This window comes from Phoca vitulina, unplaced genomic scaffold, assembly GCF_004348235.1.
Source record: "Phoca vitulina isolate PV1807 unplaced genomic scaffold, GSC_HSeal_1.0 scaffold109, whole genome shotgun sequence".
Classification (NCBI taxonomy): domain Eukaryota; kingdom Metazoa; phylum Chordata; class Mammalia; order Carnivora; family Phocidae; genus Phoca; species Phoca vitulina.
The window spans coordinates 1,107,420-1,116,415 of record NW_022589812.1 but is presented as its reverse complement, the minus strand read 5'-3'; positions in this window follow the sequence as shown (position 1 = coordinate 1,116,415).

Below are 8,996 nucleotides of genomic sequence, written 5' to 3'. Positions count from 1 at the left end.
CCTTCTGAGCAGAGGGGACAGCAAATGCAAAGACCCTGGGGTGAGTGTAGGATTGGAGTGTTGAGGACCAGCAAGGAGGCTGGATTGGAGGGAGGAGAGCGTGACAAGAGATAACTCCAGAGTGGCACAGGGAAGCCAGATCATACAGGTCTCATGGTGAGACAGTAGCCACGCCAGGACTTCGAGAAGCGCAGGAAGTGGGTGCTGGGTGAAGCATTTGCCACAGGGAACCCCTGAATTCTCCTGCTCCATTCTACTTCCCACTCTCACTGGAAAGGATGGCTGATAAGGCTGGCCAAGGTCCAGACAACCAGCTGCAATCAGGCAGAAAGGAGTGTGTGCAGGACCGGGTGCTTCCAGAGGTGGCCTCGGTTGCCTTGGCAACAAGGGGTTCCAAAAACCTCCCCAGGGACTCCTCAGGGTGGCAGCAGGCCTGGCTCATTTCTTGTAATCTAGCAGCATAAGGACATAAAGAAATCAATTTATTGGCACAAACAGTCCTTCAGACTCCTGTTCTTACCTTCCTTAGAATTCCATTCAGTGCAGAGCTCATTGGATCTCAGTGTGCAGTGGACTGGTGAGCATTACTCTTGGTGGGAATGGGCCTCTCATGAAAGGGACAGGGTGGTCTCCCTGAACTTCACGGAGTAAAGGGCCTACGCTATGTGGTTGGTGATGGCTCTGGGTTCCAATCCCAGCTCTGCCATCTGCTAGCTGCATGACCTCAGGCACACATGTCTCGTGCCTCCTCCCATATATGACCAAGACCCCTATGTGCCCCAGATCCTGACCCCTCCCCTACCTTACCTCCCTTTTTCCTGAATTATTCAAGTCTTTTCTCAAATGTAACCTCCTCAGTGACATTCATCCCTCTCTCCCTATTTTAAACTGCAACATCTGAAATATCCAAATGACCTACCAAATATGAAGAAGGGGCTCAACTTCATTGTGATTAGGGAAATGCAAATTAAAACCACAAGGCACACAGGCCCTTTGCAACGAAGCTTCCCCAAAAAAGGAATTTACATGTGTTCCCATTTTCTACCCTCTCAGCCACTCCTCAGCCCCCTGCAATCCCACCTTGGTCTGTAAAGGAGCCCTGCATGGAAACAGCCAATGACTTTAAGGTTGCCCAAAGTTACTGAGCCAGATCTGAACCCACCCTAGATCCTGCCTTTTCCATATCCTTGCACAGCAAAATGAGATATAAACTCTGCAAATGCTTTGCAAGGAATCTCTTCCCAAGGCCAAAGTGAAAGTCATGTGAAGGTCATAAGCAAACTCATTTGAGACCATTCAAAATCTTTCTCCCGCTCATGTGCCCACCACACACACACACACACACACACACACACACACACACACACACTCTGCGCCCTGGCCCTACATGAAACCAAATGTCTCTAAGTTGGGGACACACCCCAGACGTCCTCCAGCTGGGCTCACCCTTGATCAGACACCTCTGGTTGAGTTTCATAAATTGCCGCTGCTGCTGTCTGGTTGGATTTCTGTCAGACAGCTCCCTATTAACGCTCACAGGCAGCAAGACAGTGCATCACAACATTTCCAGCTGGCCTCTCCTGGGGGCTTTCTGCCCCTGGGCCCCACTTCCCTCACCGCGTGTACCCCTTAAAACCCTGCTCTTCCCCCCCAGCTTCTCGTAATGAATGAACTGACCACACGTTATCCGAGAACTGAAGGCAACCTTTTGTTCAGCAAACAGTTATACCCAATAGACCCAGGATGGGTATTGGGACTAGAGAAATGGATCAGACACAGGCCTCTGGCCTCAGTTTCTCTATATGGAAGTGGGACTAATGATAGTACCTGCCTTACAGAGTCACAGTGAAGATTAAATGAGATAACGCACTTAGCACAATGCTCTACACGTAATAGGTGCCCAATAAATTGAAGTTCTGCTTGCATCCTTAGAGGGGCAGATTTGCATCATTAATACTTTTTCCTAGGGTGCTCCCTGAGGTTAACGGCACACATGGGCAACAGGGTCTACCATCTCTGCAAAAAGGACTCCTACCCATTCAAACGTAATACTATATACCAAATGCATCACAAAGAGTTTGGCACTAGTCACTTTTATTACAATTGCTGTGACTTTTAACTAATAATTATTAAGCACAGTTGCCCAACACTGTTCGAATCACCTTATGTATATTAGCCCACTTAATCCTCAAACAACCCTATAAGATAAGTATTATTATTACTTTTTTGTTGTTGTTATCATCATCTCCCCCATTTACAGGTATGGAAATGAAAACATAAAGAGGTTAATTTGTCTATGGTAACTCAAGAGAGTAAGTGACAGAGCTGGGATTTGAACCCAGGCAGTCTGACACCCAAACTCTCAGTCTTAACTGCCATGCTCTGCTATTACGATTATCCTTCAGACCCTGCTTACTCCACCAGACTGGACAAGGATCAAATACGACACAATAAAGTCCAAGATCACAAGGACATTCAGCTGAAACACTGAAAAATCAGTATTTAAGGTAAAATTCACATATAATCTAAAATTCACCTTGGAAGATATATCATCCATAAAGTCAGCATGGTTCTAAGTATTACTGTACTACCTCCCCTGGCCAGTTTTTCTTCCAGCATCAAAACAGAATGCCAATCCCTCAGTTAAACACCAAAAACAAAACAAACAAAAACACCTGACTGGGGGTTGTTTTGCTGAGTGAAATTTTGGCCAAGCTTGCATGGTTTGATTCCCACTAAGTTAAATGGGTGTCTGACGTGATGTGGTTCCACTGCATGTGTGTGGATATGCATAAACTGTACAGCTAACACTTACATAATAGCCTTTGTCACGTGTTGGGCACCACTCCATATGTTTTACATGTATGGATACACTTATCCCCCCAACAGCCCTAGAAAGTAAGTACTGTTGCTATCATTCTCATCTTACAGATGGGGAAGCTGAGGCACAGTTTCAGGCATTTGCCTTAACATCGCCTAACTGGATTTGACCCCAGACACTCTGACGCCAGGGGCCATGTACCATGCCATCTCTCCAAGGATCCCAAGGTGAAGTGCGCTCTTCCCCTCCCTCCATGCCTCCAGCCAGCTTCCTCCATGATCCAGCTGCCTCCAAAGAGCCTGTTGGTCTCTGGGAAGAAACAGTCTTGTTGAATCCTCTCTGAAAGCTAATTCAGCCATTTACTCTCAATTTGTAGCGGATGCTGTCGTCTCTCAGATTTCAAAGAAGATGAATGCATGGGTCAAATTGAATTAAAAAATTTAATTGAATAAGACAGAACCAGACAGCTTGATGGAAGACTTTGATCTGATAAAGGGAGAGTAGAAATGCGTGCTCCGAAGGCCGGGGTGTGATGGGGAGCTGTCTGGACCTTGTCTAGCCTCTTCTCATCTGCAGGAAAGCCAGTATGCCAATTATGGGTGAGATTGCCCTGAGGTGGTGTGGGGAAGACTGTTCCAAGGCATTTACCAGATTACCATGTCCCCAAACAGACTGCGAGCTCGCCCACCTTCCTGTCTCTCTCTGCCTCTAGACCAACATAACTCTGAGCCCCTAAAAGTCAGGGACTTTGTCTCAGACCTCACAAGACCTCTGTGTCATGGACACAACAGGAACCCTACAAAAGAGACCTTTTTTTAAAAGATTTTATTTATTTGTCAGATAGAAAGAGCACAAGCAGTGGGAGCGGCAGGCAGAAGGAGAAGCAGGCTCCCTGCTGAGCAAGGAGCCTGATGCGGGACTCAATGCCAGGACCCTGGGATCATGACCTGAGCTGAAGGCAGACTCTTAACCAACTGAGCCACCCAGGCATCCCCAAAAAAGATATTTAAAGAGAGAAACACATTAAATCAGTAGTCCAGAGACCCAACCTGCAGACCCAGCCCCCAGACTTGTTTGGTGTGCCCACTGGTTTTGTTTGTTTTCTAATTAGGATATTTCCCACTTTAAAATCCATATTGGTAACTTCTCTTCAAACACTGCTACTCAAAGTGAGGCCCCAGACCAGTAGCATCGGCACCAACTGGGAGCTTGTCAGAAATGCAGAATCTCAGGTCCCAACCCAGACATTGTAAACCAGAATTCACATTTTAACATTAAAGAAGGAAAGAAGGACTTGCTTCAGATCAGTGGTTCTCACCCCTGGCTACACATCACAATGACCTGAAGAGCTTTTTTAAAAATCCAGACACTCAGGCCACACTCCACCCTTTTCATTTACAATCTCTAGGGGTAGGATGCAGACATCAGCACTTTTTTAAAGCTCCTAGGTGATTGCAATGGGTGGCCAAAGTTGAGAACCAATCGATTAAAATCAGAGTATCTGGGAACACTTGGTTTCCTATTCCCACATGACAAAGAGTGGCTAAGGCTCAGGAGCCGTTCTCCAACCCCAACTGGCCTCATCATGCATTTTCATAACCTACACATACCACATGCCTATGATCCACAACTTATGTATCTGCTCGAGGTCCCTGAACCCCTTCTCCTCCCAGAACGCTCTCTCTACATTCCTCATCTCCCCCGCTTTTAAGAGGGCCACTAGCAAGAAGCAGCCAAGCAGTTTCTAATCAAGTCAATATGTATGCAGTGTATGACTGAGCAATTCCACCCCTAAGCTTCCATCCAAGAGAAATGAACTCACATGCCCACAAAAAGACTTTTACAAGAACATTCATACACCTTTATTAATAACAGCCTAAACTGGAAACAACCCAAATAACCATCAACAGAAGAAAGGATAAACAAGCTGCGGTACATCCATTCAATGGAACAATTGGCAATAAAAGGGAACAAATTATTGATCCATGCAAAACACGGATGAATCTCAAAAACCTTATGGTGAAGGAAAGAAGCCAAACGCAAAAGTGTATATGCTACATGATTTCATTTATATGAAATTCTTTTAAAATGCAAAACAAAGATATGGGGATAGAAATCAGAATAGTGGTTGCATCTGATGTGGGAGGGGACACTGACTATAAAGAGTCATGACAGAACTTTCTGGAATGATATGAATGTTCTCTATCTTGATCTGGGTGATCATTACATGGGTGTACACATTTGTCAGAACTCATCAGATCATACTGTTAAGATTTGTGCATTTTGATCTATGCAAATTGTACCTCAATAAATTTAACCACTAATTAAAAAAAAAAAACTGTCAAGATGCAGCGTGGGGTAGGGGAATGTGTGTGTGTGTGTGTGTGTGTGTGTGTGTGTGAACTTAGGAATTTGAGTCTTGACTCCTCTACTTTCAACCTGAAAGATCTCAGGCAAAGGAGGCAGAAGTCAGGCCTATAAAAGTGAGAACAATAGCACTCTGGTAAACACAATTGATTAGCTACCCAATTCCTTTCTCCCTTGCTAACTCTAACGAGGGATGAAAATCACATACTCACTTTCCCAGCCTTCCTTGCAACTAGGAGTGGCCATGTAACCTAACACCATAATATGCAGACAGATGTCTAGAAGAGATTTTGCATTTCTTATTAAAAATTAATAAAGGGGGGGACATCGGAGGGGGAGACGAACCATGAGACACGATGGACTCTGAAAAACAAACTGAGGGTTCTAGAGGGGAGGGGGGTGGGAGGATGGGTTAGCCTGGTGATGGGTATTGAGGAGGGCACGTTCCGCATGGAGCACTGGGTGTTATATGCAAACAAGGAATCATGGAACACTACATCAAAAACTAATGATATAATGTATGGTGATTAACATAACATAATAAAAAATAAATAAAAATAAAAAAATAAGTAAATGGCAGGTAAAAAAAAACGAATAAATAGAAGGAACAGTTGTAGCTGGTGCTATCCTTCCCTCTTCCTCTTTTTTGCTTTGAAAACAGATGTGATGCCTGGAGCAGGGGCAGCCCTCTTTAGACCATGAGGCTATAAGCAGTTAGAAAAAGCCATGGGAACTCAGAGATACTGGTCCTGACACTGCTGAGATGCTAAATCAAGGTCAGCAGCTGCCTACCTCCAGACTACTTCTTCTATGACAGAAACAACCCCCAGTTTATTTAGACCACTGTAAGTCAGGCTCTAAGTTCCTTGCAACCAAAAGCATCCCTAACTACCCATCACCAAAGATTTCCAGGAGGAATAAGTGAAGTCATCTTTATGAAATCACAAAACCTTGTACCAGACAACATTCAATGTTCAGTACATACAAGTTCTTTCCTCCCAAACCCCCTTACAGAAATCTGGACTGCTTGATAGCAAAAACTGTATAATGGGTTAAGGTGGATTTTTTTTTCCTAGTTAATGAACAGATAATACAGGCATGTGTGATAGCCAGAATTTGGTGCCCACCATGATGTCCACATCCTACTCCCCAGAATCTGCAAATATGTTTCATGACAGGGGAGGATTAAGACTGTAAATGGGATTAAGGTTGCTATACAGCTGACCTTGAAATGGGGACATTATCCTGGATTATCTGGGTGAGCCCACTGCAATCACAATGGTCTTTAAGCATAAAAGAGAGATGAAAAAATGTGAGTGTCAGAGGGATGCAATGTAAGAAATCAGTGCAACTGAGCACTGATTGTTTGAAGATGCAGGAACCATGAGCCAAGGAATGGGGGTTATCTCCAGAAGCTGAAAAAAGAAACAGTTTCTCTCCTAGAGTCTCCACAAGGAATGCAGCCCTGCTGATGCCTTAATTTTAGCTCAGTGAGACCCACTTCAGACTTCTTACCTCCAGAACTGTAAGGTAATAAATCTGTGCTGTTTTATGCCACTACATTTGTGGTCATGTGTTACAGGAGCCATAGGAAACTAATGCAGTGGTATTTGGAGGCTGAAGTGAACACAACAAACAACCCCTTCTCCCATCAGGATTAAAGAACTTCAAATAATCCAGCCAAACATTCTAAATCTTGATCTGGCTAGTGGTGTATGCACATGCAAACATACGTACATTTTGTTTGCCATATATGCATTATACATCAATTAAAAAGTCAAAAAGGCACAGCAAATGTCATGAACATACCTTTTCAGAAAAGTCCCCCTAAATCCAGTCAACTGAGTCAGTAGGCTGGGAGGGGACAGGTGGCAGTTTACAGAGGAGTGGCCAAGTCCCACCATCAGATGGTAGGGACTGGAGGCAGAAGCCAGCTCAGTTAAGAAGCTTCCACCCTCTGACTGCCCTCTAATGCCTGACACACCTGTCAGTCTTGCTTTCATACCACCTTCTCCAACATCTTTCCACAAGCATGTTGCCACCCTTACCTAAGATGATCCTCCAACTCTATTTGTCCAGTAAAACCTTTTTTTCTAAGATTGATTTTATTTATTTATTTATTTATTTGACAGAGAGAGAAAGACAGCGAGAGAGGGAATACAAGCAGGGTAGTGGGAGAGGGAGAAGCAGGCCTCCCGCTGAGCAGGGAGCCTGATGCAGGACTCGATCCCAGGACCCTGGGATCATGACCTGAGCTGAAGGCAGACGCTTAACGACTGAGCCACCCAGGTGCCCCAGCCCAGTAAAATCTTTATTTGCACCTCTTGTCCCAGTGTAATTAACAGTGTGTCCATGTTAGGATGATAAATCATATAACCACCTACCTTGAACAAATTGTTGAAGAAGTGGCGTTCGGGGAGAAGGAACCCAAGGGAAGAAATCACTGTCCCTAGTACACCCCCTCCCAATGCTTCTGAGTTATGGCAAAATAAAGAGGAATGAGAAGTCTCACTCACTGTTTGGGTCTGACCATGATCATACCCTCTGGCCCACTGACAACACCAGCCTCATCATCACAAGGATGAGCTCAGAACAGCCAAGGATATGGATCTATAAAACCTCACTCACGTCCTGCCCCTGGCCCAAACCAAAATGCCCACTCCATCCTCCCTGGGCAAAAGCCATGTGCTTAAAAGCATCACGTGGGACCCATTCAAGGTAATTAACAACCTGTTAGATGTCATAAACCAGCCCCACTCCCCGGATCTTTTCCCAACCTTGGGACTTAGATGAAAGGCAGACAAATTTGGTTTCCACTTATCTTTGGGCTAAACTTTTTTTCTTGAGCTGACTAAATGACATCCTGCCTTCTCAGGATCAGAAAACACAGTCTATTTTGTGTTCAGTGACTCTGGAGTCCCTGTGAAAGTCACCTTGCAGGAGTGATGTGGTGAATTCAGCCCAGTTTGGGCTGGTTTCCCAATAGCATGAAGATAATCAGACTTTGGTCTGTCGCTCAGCCACCTCCTGAGGCTAGAGACACACAACAGTGTCCCATTAGGCTCACCTGACAGGCAGCATCAACAACCAAACATGCGGGTGGATGAGTCTTCAGAGATTCCAGTCCCCAGCTGTGAAGTCTTCCAGCTAAGTAACACGGTCATCATAGGACAGAGACAATCCATCCCACTATGCTGTGTCTGAAGTTCTGACCTGAAGAAACTGTGAGAGATAATAAATACTGTTATTATTTAAACCACTGTGTTTCTACGGTAATTTGTTATGCAGCAGTTTATAATGAATACATAAAGAACCTGAATCATACCAATGTCATGTAGCATGCAGATGTAAAATCCTATGGAAGGACAGGGATTGGTACTTTTTGAGGTATGTAACCACCTCTGGACCAATCACAGAGTCCAGGAGAAAGCTACACCCTGACTGACCCAGCTGGTGGCCCAAATGGGACACCATGATGGACAACTCCACTTGCAAAGCAAGGAGGGGGAGAAGGGTCCTCTCAAGAAAATTATGCTGTTAGACAAAAGCAACGTCAAATACAGTAACCTCATTGCTTATCTCTTTTCCACTCCTGCCTTTCCTGCTCCTGCTAACTATAGTGATGTCTTCTGCTGATGGCAAAAGTGTTAGCCCATTCCTATTAAAGATATCTCCACTGATGTTTCCCACAGATAACTGTGCTAGGACCATGGATATCAATGCTATTGCCAAGGTCAGTCTCTCATTGAAGCTGGAACTCTCTACCCACTGATGCCTTGAGCTGTATTTTTCCTTTTTATGGTCATTT